Source organism: Empidonax traillii, unplaced genomic scaffold, assembly GCF_003031625.1.
Source record: "Empidonax traillii isolate 1590-97213 ecotype Southwest subspecies unplaced genomic scaffold, ASM303162v1 scaffold682:size344182, whole genome shotgun sequence".
NCBI classification, from domain to species: Eukaryota; Metazoa; Chordata; class Aves; order Passeriformes; family Tyrannidae; genus Empidonax; species Empidonax traillii.
In genome coordinates, this window is record NW_020955875.1 from 329,105 (window position 1) to 340,434 (window position 11,330).

Sequence of the window (11,330 nt, forward strand, 5' to 3'; positions counted from 1 at the left end):
AGCTCAGCTCTCCATCCCTGTCCACCTCCACCACACCAGGAGTGCAGTTCAGTGTAGTTTTAGGGTTTTTTTTGCTATCCTCCTTCATACAAGTCACATCCCAGTGTGGCCTCTGGAGCTGAACAGTGTGGGAACGCAAGCCACATCTCCTGTCAGCCCCAGGAAATGCTGGTGGGAAAGCCCATTGCATGGGGAACAGGTCATAGCACCCCATCAAAAAGGCAGCAGCAGCAGGAGAGAGGCCCTAAGAGAGAGACGAAGGAGTAAGGGCAAATGGATTAAAACTGGCAGTGAACTACATTTGGAAGTCGCAATAGAGGTCCTCCTATTGTGCAGGTGTTCACACTTGTCCTTGAAACCTTTACTTATTATCTGCATACACACAAAAAATGGCCAAGGCATAGCAAACTTTGCCAGAAAGTGCAGTTTTGGCAAGACCAGAAGTGTTGGGAAATACAATCCATATTTAATTGTTTCAAGTTCCACAAAAGGAGCCTTTTTTTTTCCTGGTGTTGAAACATTCATTTTCAACTTGACAAGTATTTCATTCCTTTCAACACCTCTTTCTGATATGCTGTTTTTCATTTGAAAAGCATCGCAAGTTACAAGTGAAAAGGCTAAACGCCCCAAAATAAATATTTTTCAAATAAAGTGCTACAGGTCAACCCAAAATTATTTTTCTGGTTTTGTACTTTCTTGGAGAGCCTAATAAAACCTTTGGGTTTTGATTCAAAACCCAAATTCTTCCAGGCCAGCTGGTGCCCAGACAAGCCCTTTATTTTCCAAGCCCTACTTGCACAGGATGTTTCTTCCATTAGATCTGTGCTTAGTGCTACCAACTCCTCTGGATTTATCACATGCTAAGTGATTGTACTCTGGAAGGGCATATGAAACCACATCAATTTTCTGACTGCCTAACATGTACCCCTCATACTGGCTTCAGAAGAGCAGTGACTCACAACTACTATGGGATGCAGGGAGAGCCGAGAGATTATTTTGGACAGGATACACAGCAATGGAAATAACTGGAATTTTCACAAGTAGGGAGGCAAAAGTGTAAAGCTTTGTGTCAGCAGAAGCAGGGAAGGGGCCCCTGGGAGCCTGTTGGACCTTCTGTCAGGGGCAAATGTGGCTCTGACTCTGCCACCACCTCAAGACAACCTTCTCCATCCACAGCCCCCCACGCAATACACGTGCCAGACTTCTCTGCCTCAGTGATGTTGGGCTTTTTGCCCTGAGTTCTCAGATATCACATCCATGGGAGGGGGAAGAGAGGGAGTTAATTGCATTTCTTTAAAAATTAAGGAAGTTAAGCTTATCTCTTTGCCTGCATATGGGGAGCTGCGTGTCCTGGATGAGTGAGCTGACGCGAGATGGTTTCTAGGCAACTTCTGCAAGTCATGTTGGAACAGGAATGTGAATTAAAATTAAAAACAAAACCCAAACAAGTCAAACAAAACAAGTTGCAGCTTCTCCATGCAAAACCAGTTTTGACTGACTCGTAGGGTTCATGTAAGGTCTTTTGTGGGATTAATATTGCCTTACTGTTATGGATGGAGCCTGGCACCCCTGCACCAGCATCTATTGTGAGACATATGATAAGTGTGTTTATGCAGGCAACACACATACCTTGTGCATGATAAGAGGCCTGTCGTGCCATGTCATTGTGATGATACTATTTGATTGCTGAAATGCCATAACCTAAGTGTTCCAGGAACCTCGGCCTGAGTACATCCAGGGGGTAGAAAACAGTGTCATTAACTCCAGTTCTTTCCTCTTTCCCAAAGAAATTCACTATACCGCTTCATTTTTTTTTTTTTTTTTGAGGGATTGGAAAAGTTTAGGCTAAAAGTAGTGTTCTTGGGAGCTGCCTTAATTTTTTTCTTTTCTATGTGCTGCAGAAAGAGGAGGACATCTCATCTGCTTAGATTATTCTGCAATATCAGGAACTGATCACTGTACCTTTCAGTCTCAACCCAAATTTCAGGGTAAAGGGGTGAGCTGATCCCATTCCCCTCAAAAGTAGCTATTCCAACATCTCCCCCAATTTATTCAACTATAAAGGTCTCAGACAGAATGTAACCTCACCCATGTAAATCCAGAGTTGTATCATTTTCCAGTGTCAGAGTAAAATTCAGTCCTCAGTGCCACAGCTGAAAATTAATGGTTTCACACCCCATACTTTCTGGGCCAGCATAACAAGGAGTTTTGGATGCAGTGTTTACAGCCTTCCTGTAAGTCACAGAGGGCAAGGAATGCCTTCCAGGGATTCTGACTAGCAGGATCCCATTCTGCTCCTGCATTTGCTTGTGTGATTGAAAAGCAACTGCTGAAGTCTGAACTTGACTGAGATCAGGGAATTTGAGTTGTCAATAAAATTACCAGCATGTATTTTAAAAGCCAGAATCACCAGGATTATTTCAAAGCGTGTGTTCACGTTTCAGGAAGGGGGATACCAAAATTAAGTGAAATGTACAATAACCAGGACAACAAAGCAGTTTCATTTACGAACCTAATCTTTTTTTCCTCAAATGTTGTATTGCACTGTTTGTCTGATTCTCCACCAAGCAAGTAGGTTATAAAGAGAGACACTTACAAGATTTTGTTGTTCATATGAAGTCAGAGCATATCAAGGTTATAGCTGAAAAACAAAATCTCTAAGCCTAACTCAAGCTTTTTTCCCAGCCCTGAAGAAATCACTGACCAGCAAAACTGCTGGGATTTCTTTCATTGCTGAGTTATGTATGGACCTAACACTGACTTTTGTAAAAGTGTTTTCTCTGCTCAAGAACCCAGAGCAGCATTTGAGATGCTTCAGATCACTCCATGTGTATCCAGCTCCTGATCCTTCATAGCTCCTGACAGACAACCAGTGAGTGAGCACTCCTGTTGCTGATGGAAGGGGACTCCCTTTAGGAACCAGGCTGTGCCAGGTCAACAACTCTGGTGGTGACACGCTCTGGCTCCATCACCTCTTGCTGTCAGGAGTGCAGGCTGCCTTGCCTTGGGCGTCCTCTGCAGCAGAGCTCTGTTGGTTGTTGCCATGGTTGCTCTTGTCAGCGCTGGCTGGAGTGTGCAAACCCAAATTTAATCCCACTAGCACTTCATTCCCATGCATTTGGCCTCAGTTTCTGGAGTTAGACAGACCCTAATACTGCTATGTGACCATACACAGACTTAACTCTCTTAATGTCTCCCAGATTTCTTCAGGGCTGCTTTCTTCAGTGTCCCTGTGATCCACTCGTACCTCCAAGATTTTGGTAGGCTCAGCTCAGCCTGAGTGAAGCTGAGGCAGGTAGTGGGACTGGCCTCCTTTTTCCTTCTGTCTTCCCGTGTTTTTCCAAACTGACAGCTAAACTGACAGGTCTGCTCCCTTCAGTAAATACTGTTGCCTGCTGTCATCACTGAAAAGCTCACTGCCTGACTTGCCTGCAGATAGAAAGGGGTCTATATATTAAAAGAATCAGGCTGTCAGGCTCTGGCCCTTCCAGAGGGATAAAGCCCTATGGCCACAATGAAACAACTCACAGTGTTGGAACCAACTTTTTCAGAGGCTCCTCCACTCTTTGCTACCTTTCACCAGCTCTCGACCATCCAGAAGATACTCCAAGCACTACTTTAGATCAGGTCTTGGATTAGTCAGAGAGGTTGCTTCAGAATAAGGAAAGACAATTTCTCCTCTCAGGGATTCAAGCTGCTGCCTCGGGATGACTTATAAACAGCCCACGGAAACCCAGAACAGGAAAAACACAAAAACCAGATGCTGCTTATTGTAGTTCTAACTCATAATGAAGGACATCAACTGAGTTTGCAGTGTATTATTATAATTACTATTATTGTTGTTGTTGCTGCTGTTATTGTTTTTCTTATTATTATTACTACTACTACTACTAATGCAGAGTGAGAATGCAGGTGTTACCCAACATTGCTCACATATTAGGGAAGTTGAGTGCTGTTCTGCATTACCTTCTGAGATTTTAGTGTTTTCCAAGGGCACTAGCTTAGCCATAAGTGAAAATTTAGCGTCAGAGTTGAAGGATCTCTGGTCTCTCCAGCCTGCAGCCTTCCCCAGTTTTCTTCCCCTACTGCTCAGTGCAGGACTGAAGCACAAGATCACCCAGCAGGATTGTACTCATAAGGTTATAGATGTTCCCTTAGCTCATTGTTGCTGCTCACACTCCTGACAGCACAAGGGAAGATCTGGCTTGAGGTAGCATTGGAAGATGCTCTTCAGAAAGTTCGAGTGGGAGATTCGTGTTTTGCAAAATTAAACCTCAAACCACTGGTTTGAGACTCAAATCTACATCCTGTAATATCTGTACCCCAACAGTCTTCCGGGGAAAGAGAGCTCCAAAAAGAGGTCTTAGTTTACCTCTCAAAGAGGTCTTAGTTTAACTCTCCTATGTTAGCAAATACACAGCCATGCATGGACAAGTGTATCAGCAAGGACTAGCTTTGTTTTGGAAACCTTTGGTGTTTTTTAGGAATTTAAAAGTCCAGTCACCCATGAAAGGCTTTGTCCATACCCTCCAATAAGCTACCCAGATTTCTGTCATTTCTGCTCCATGAAGGAGGAGTCTAACCCAAAGTCATGGTAGTGCCACACGGGTCTCACCATTTCAAGGATTTCACAGAAGAAGAGGGCTAAGGTTTGATGACCACATATAAAATTTTCAGGATTCTCTGTTATGATATGACCAAGTGCAATTATACTGCAGATTAGAAAACTACCATGTAGAATTGCGGAGTAAATGTCTACTATTTGTTCATGCCTTCTTTGGAAATAATGGAGATCCACTTTTAAAGTAGTTTCTCTTCTGGATCTTTGCAGTTTGTCTCTTTTAGAGATCTGGGGACACTGCGAGATGCAGGCACATCTGTTTCCTGAATCCAAACTTACAGGCAGTGACAGATTGCTCTGTCTAATTTTATGTATGAATTTGTGGGCAGTAAAAACACAATTGTATTATGCATGCACACATACACAAAGAATATACTGTTGGTGGCTTAAGCTAAAACCTTAAATCAAAAACACAAGCTATCAGAATCTCAATTCTACAGACTCACCTTGCATGTGATTTCAGTATAATTTTACAATGTCTTCCCTGGCAGGTTGCTCTTGACAACTTTTTTCTAAAGGGAAATTGTAAGCAAAATACAGTGGACAAGGCCTTGATTAGCTTCTGGAATATGGTGCCAAATTTTCAGCAGTCAGAGTTAAAATAGCAGAAGGGAAAAAATGACTCATAGAACCATTTAGAATGGGAAAGACCTCTAAGATCATTAAGTCCAACCATTAACCTAACACTATCAGGTCCACCATGTTCGGAATAACCATATCCACACATCTTTTAAATACCTCCAGGGATGATGACTCAACCACTTCCCTGGACAGCTTGTTCCAGTGCTCGATAACCCTTTCCATGAAGAATTTTTTTCCTAATATCCAATCTATACCCCCCCCGCTCCAGCACAACTTGTGGCCATTTTCTCTTGTCCAGTAGATTGTTACTTGGAAGAAGAGACTGACCCCCACCTTGTTACAACCTCCCTTCAGATATTTGCAGAGAGCAATAAGGGCCAACATGAGCCTTCTTTCCTCCAGGCTGAACAACCCCAGCTCCCTCAGTCAGTCCTCATCAGACTTGTGCTCCGGACCCCTCACTGCCACATTCCAGCAAACAGCCAAGTTTGTGTCTGGATGAAACAGCTCGGTCCACATGTAATGCCTGCAACAATTAACTTTTACATGTTAATTACCAGGGCTTTTCCTCATCAATCTATTTCATTACAGCCCTTTGCTCTGATTTTCATTGTTCAAGTCTTAGTAAGCCACATACTTCTCTTTTTGTGGATAAGAAGGTAAGCAAAATGTCTTGATCACTTAGAGAATGCATTAGGTAGGGAGTCCCAGGGGGGATTACTGCTTCAGCACTGCTGTCTCCACTGAGAGATAAAGATGAGCACAAGTTCATGTGAAACATAATTTTAAGATGTTTTGAGCAACTAAGCCTCAAAAGGTCTGCAAAATGCTTCCAGGCAAGATACAGATGGGTGACCATACCGTCACCTCAGAGAGATTCTGAGCTGTTCAGTGTCATTTTCTGAGGCACATCAGACTGCAAGAAGGAAATTCCTCTAACCATGCGAATAGTGATTAATTAGTTGTCTTTCTGCCCAGACATATCAAACCAACATGAAAATTGCAAACAATTTTATAGGCTGAAGGATGGGGCAGCTAACCAGTATAAAAAGATATTGCCTTAAAAATGTTTCATTTCCACTATACATGGATTTTTCTTGAGGAATTCCACTGAAATTCACTAAAATCCACTTCTCCAGGTTTACACCACTGGGATCAAAATCTGGCACCACTCTATAGTGAGGGCTTATTAAGGTGTCTATGATCCAGCAATGTAAAGGGCCTTCATGTTAATAATTCTTTATTATAAGCCTTTTGAAGCCTTCCAAAGACCTGAAAGAAGAGCAGAGCTGCCTGGAGCTTCACAGGAAGCCAGACTCATGGTCCCATCTTATCTCAAAGTCTATTACTTCTGCCCAGTAAAGTGTCCATGTTCTCATTGAGAGTAAAGGCATTTGCAGGTAAATTGCTCTCTCCTCAGTCTAATGGACCAATTTCAGTTTTCATTTCTGAGGATATAAATCTTAGGCTCACTTTTCTGACAACACAGAGCATTTCAGTATAAAAATTTCACCCAACAACCTCAAAACCTTGCTTGGTTTGGTTTTTTGAGTCCTAGAGTTTGATCTTTGTATGAAAACTGTACCCAGAGGCACAGCCAACTTACAGCAGATGTTAGCAGCTTATCCACGTGAGACATTTCAAAATGCAAGGTGCAACATACCAACATCATCCGTCTTCACCCTGGCTCTTCCATCGTCATTGTGCAGTCAGTTGAAGAGCTGTAATGGGCCCAAAGTGTAATGGCTTGGTGCAGGGCAGAAAGCAGGAAGAAAAGTGAAGACTGGAAAACATCTACCATGTGGACTTCTGCTTTTAGCATCCGCAAAAAAAAATGTTCTTTTTCTAACAACTGGTTTTTGCAAAAGGCTTTTACTTCAAACCAGGTATGAACTTTATTCTTGGAAAGCTTTTAATGATGCAGTTTCAGTAGAAAAATAGATTACTTCAGAAAGAGGTAAAATACATCATTGTTTCTGTCCCCTGCTTCTGTCTCTCTTCTCTGGCAACTGACACTCTACCAGTGTTCAGGAGGAGCACCACCATCCTACACTCTGCAGCATGAATGCTGAGCTTTCTGAGACACATGGGCACTGTTGTTTTCCCCTGAAAGAGGGTTATTTGTGTAGATATATGCAAGAAGGAAGGGTTTGATCACTACTGCTGACTCAGTAAGAAAAATATAACATGAAAGCTAGAATAGAAATGAAGCAGAAAACTGAGGGCAGGAGGGAGGGAAGGAATGCAGAACCCTTCCACTGATACCTGTGAAAAAATGTTGCTGTTTACTCAGTTTGGGTGGCTGCTGTTTAAAACTCCAAGTCTTTGCTTTAAAAGGGTGGCTCACTTTGCTCTCTGGGATTCTCTATTTGCTGACCTTGATGCTGGAAGGAGGGCAGAGCAATTAGCCCCTTTTCCACACTCTGGTATTTGCCAAATAGGGAGTAAGTGAAAACTTGTTCTTAAACATCTGGGATGAGGCTGAGGGGAAAAGATGGTGCCTTAGCTGGGTGTTCAAGGGTCTTGTACCAGATAGATCAATCAAGTCTAAATTCAAAAGTAGATGTTTAAAGACTGAAATAATTTAAGATATTAAGGCCTGAATTTTTAGCATCTAACATAAGACACCATGTCCTCTCCACTAACTGCCGGGGAGGTTACGGAACTGCTCTCCTAATGGAAGATTCTCAGCTGAAAGTTTGAGGCTGGATGTTTAAAACAGAGGACATGATTAGCAAACTTGTCTGTAGTATTCAGGCTTGAGTTTAGAGAAAAACTCTGATATAGGCTTCACTGCACCAGTGATGGTGCAGCAGAAGTCCAGTTGCTATGCAGAGATGGAGCCTCTCTCCTGCTTCCTGCTGTTCCACACTGTGCACAGGGGTTGTCTGCAGAATAAGCCGCAGATCACCTTGAGGATTGGAAATAAGATAGTGATAACCAGAAAGTAGTGAAGCAAACCCAGGCAGTAGAAGACAGCAATCAGCATCTGCTCCCACTGCGGGGGAGTCTCAGTCCAGCTCCCAGTGCCTCCCTTGCAGAGACCTTCGTGGTCAGTGATGCTGAAATGAGAAGGCCATTCCCTGTTACGGTGCCTCTCCGTGGGGTGTGTTTTAGCTCTGTGGATCTGCCTGTGTATACTACCATAGAGAAGAAGACTGTGAGTTCATAAAGGCACCCTGTAACTGCAGAGATTGGTCTCGTTGACACCTGTTCTTCCAAACTCTCACTTCCACTGTGCTTTTTTCAATTATATTTAAAGTTCTCTTTCATGTAATTGACAATTTCCCTTCCGTCTCTCCTATAGGTTAGTTTAAAAGGGGCAGGAGGTCCTTTCCCATATTGATTTGTTTTCCTGACCTTTCAGATACATGCAGAGAAGATCAGCAAAAAGGCATTGGAAAAGGAAAAGAACAAAAGCACAGTGCTTGTGCTCATTCAGAGAAGTAAGATAAATATGAGACACAGCATTGAGTACAAAATAAACCTTCTGCTGAGGAAAAGGAAGAAGCTGCCTGTATGGAAAAGAGATTGTGAGGAGTAACGCTTTGCAACACTTTGCACTGCAACAGTGGTGCAGGCTGTGACAAGGGACATACAGCCTTCAGAGAGCAATCATCTTCTCAGAGGTTTTTTTCTTTTAATCTTCTTTCTTTTTTTTTTTTTTTAAAGAAATGTAATTTAAATAGATATATCCTATTTACAAATAAAAAGAAATCAGATAAATTAATTTTTTTTCATATTTACAATTATTTTTACTGTATTTACACCCTGCTATTAAGCCAGTGTGTGTGGTGCCCCTATATGTGTTGTGGATTTGATTAGACATAAAACAGACGCCCTTCGCTCCCCTGACGTTTTCTTGGAAGTGCATCATGGTGGCACAACCAAATTCTGAGCTGGGTAGTAACATTTTTTTCTTTCTTAATTTCTCTCATACATTCAATAAGATTTGATTTTCATCTTCCCTCCCATATCTTGTAGTACTGCTTTGCCTCGCTGCATTCCACATTAAAAGCAGGCATAGCAAAGCAATGAATGAAGTGGCTGCTACAAATCCTTTACCAACCTCACAGGACATGGTGAGGATTAATTAACTGCTTATTCAGAGATTTCATATCCTAATATTAAAAATAGTACAATCATAATAAAAACAGATTTCTTCATTATCAGAATGAGTTATTAAAATCTGCACTAAAGACAATACAAGTTTCTTACTACAATAAAGTTCAGGACTGTATTCTAATCTCTGCTGCTGGGAGACACACAAAAAAATAACCCAGACTAACTTTTATGGTCAGTAAGTTATATTTCATTACCTACCTGTATAGCATTCTCTTTCATAATTATCCTGAAACAAGTTAGGATAATTTTAATTCTGGAGAAAAGAATTTAAAGAATCCATCCATTTATGTAACACTGATAATCCACTTTCAACTCACATATTTTGTTAATTCAGATGAAGTTTTCCTCAGATACTCTGCATAAGCAAATCCTCATTCTGAAGCCACCACCTCCTATCACAGATTACTCATCAGCAGCTTTCCTAAAATCAGTAACAATGTGGTTTTATGAAGTTGGGAATGGGTGATGGTTTCTTCAAACCCTCAGACCTCTGGGATTCAGATCTGAGCACTAGAGAAGTGAAGGAATTTAAGAGGAGATTCCTATATCCTCTCACTCAAGATGTGACCAGAGGTTGCTCCAAACTACACTCTGGAGGCAGTGACCCTTGAGGGTTGTCAAGCAGCCAAGAGCAGACAGGCTGCAGGTCCCCCAGTACCATTCCTTCTCACACCTCACTCATGCCCAGTGCTCAGTGCCAGCAAAGATCAGTTTCTCTGTACAAAATTTACTCCTTCATGTGCAATATCCATCCTAAAGGAATCCTTCATGGAGCACTAGTGTTCATACTGTGGAATGAGATTTAGGATTGAGCCTTCTGTCCAATTTTTGTACCACAAATATCTGCCAAGGTCTTCAGGACCTCCGTACAGGCCTAACTTCATTGTTTCAGAGAGAAAAATACTCTATCAACTTTCAAACCCTCTGAAAGTCATCACTAATTCTCTTCACTGTTGCACTACTACCAGGAAGGTCTGCTGAAAGGCACCAGCATGCGGGCAGAGAGCCCACAACTGGGAAACTGGAGTACCATGACATGTAAAGAGACAACACTCAATTCAAAAAAACCAAAACAATCCTTTCCTTTTGCCCCCAGGCACTGAAATTCTCTCAGAGAATGACATTCTTTTAAAAGAAGAGTAAAAATATAAATTCATTTCAGTACTGAGGCTGACACCTGCACCCACGATGTGCAGGGACGAACGCACCTGTGGCAAAAACACCTTTGTTCCTTGTGGGCTCACATCCAGCTGATGTGCTGTAGGTGGCTGCAGCTCCTCCAGGTGAATGTGAAGGTAAGGCCCTAAAAAAAAGGAAAGCAGCACTGTTTTGTGTACAGTTAAATCTGGCTTGCCACCAGGGATGTGTTTAAGATACAGGGGGACCTGAGGCTACATGCCACTGATGTATTTTGAAGTTAGGGCAGATCTATTCATTGCTAAGCAAAGCTTTACAAATATGTTAGTGTACCCTGCATAAGCAATGGGAGGTGTTCAGGAGACTACAGAAGAGCGTTCATTAGAGCAGCTCAGCAGTGAGGAACTGAAGCACCGGTGCATTCTGCTGAGAGAGGAATAAACAAACTGCTCAGAGCAGGTTTGCAGATATGTACACTGCTATAAAGTGCTCTTACCACTGTGCTGTACCCTTTTCAGCTTCTTTGTTCTAGTTTTTCTTGCCTTTTCTCCTTCCTTCACTCACTTTCATTATTCCTAATTGCCCCTCTGCCTTTACCTCACTGTTCTTCCTCTTTCCTTCCCACCTCCAGCTGCAAGGGTATTCTTCCACCCAGGTCTGAGCAGTCCTAGCAATACAATAACAGCTACTTTGACACTTCACTAGCTCCATGGTCCTCTCTGGCAGGACCTGAACACTTTCAGACACACAGGCCTTGGGACGTGTCAGCTCAATGCATTACCTGTACTCTGTTACTGACTGCTCACCCTAAGAGCTCTGGTTTTTTTTTTCTCCCAAGATAGAAAAAGAGGTCCTGCAGGGTGAT

At 42.3% G+C, this 11,330-nt stretch overlaps 1 long non-coding RNA gene across 1 annotated transcript; it reads right to left on the minus strand.

The window, feature by feature from the left end:
- Positions 1-5,987: 5,987 nt before the first annotated feature.
- On the minus strand, positions 5,988-10,891 carry LOC114065618. Its single transcript, XR_003573009.1, has 4 exons — positions 10,799-10,891; positions 10,537-10,631; positions 6,867-6,924; positions 5,988-6,136 (listed from the first exon to the last, which is right to left on the minus strand). It is a non-coding gene; the product is annotated as an uncharacterized LOC114065618 (long non-coding RNA).
- Positions 10,892-11,330: the final 439 nt, after the last annotated feature.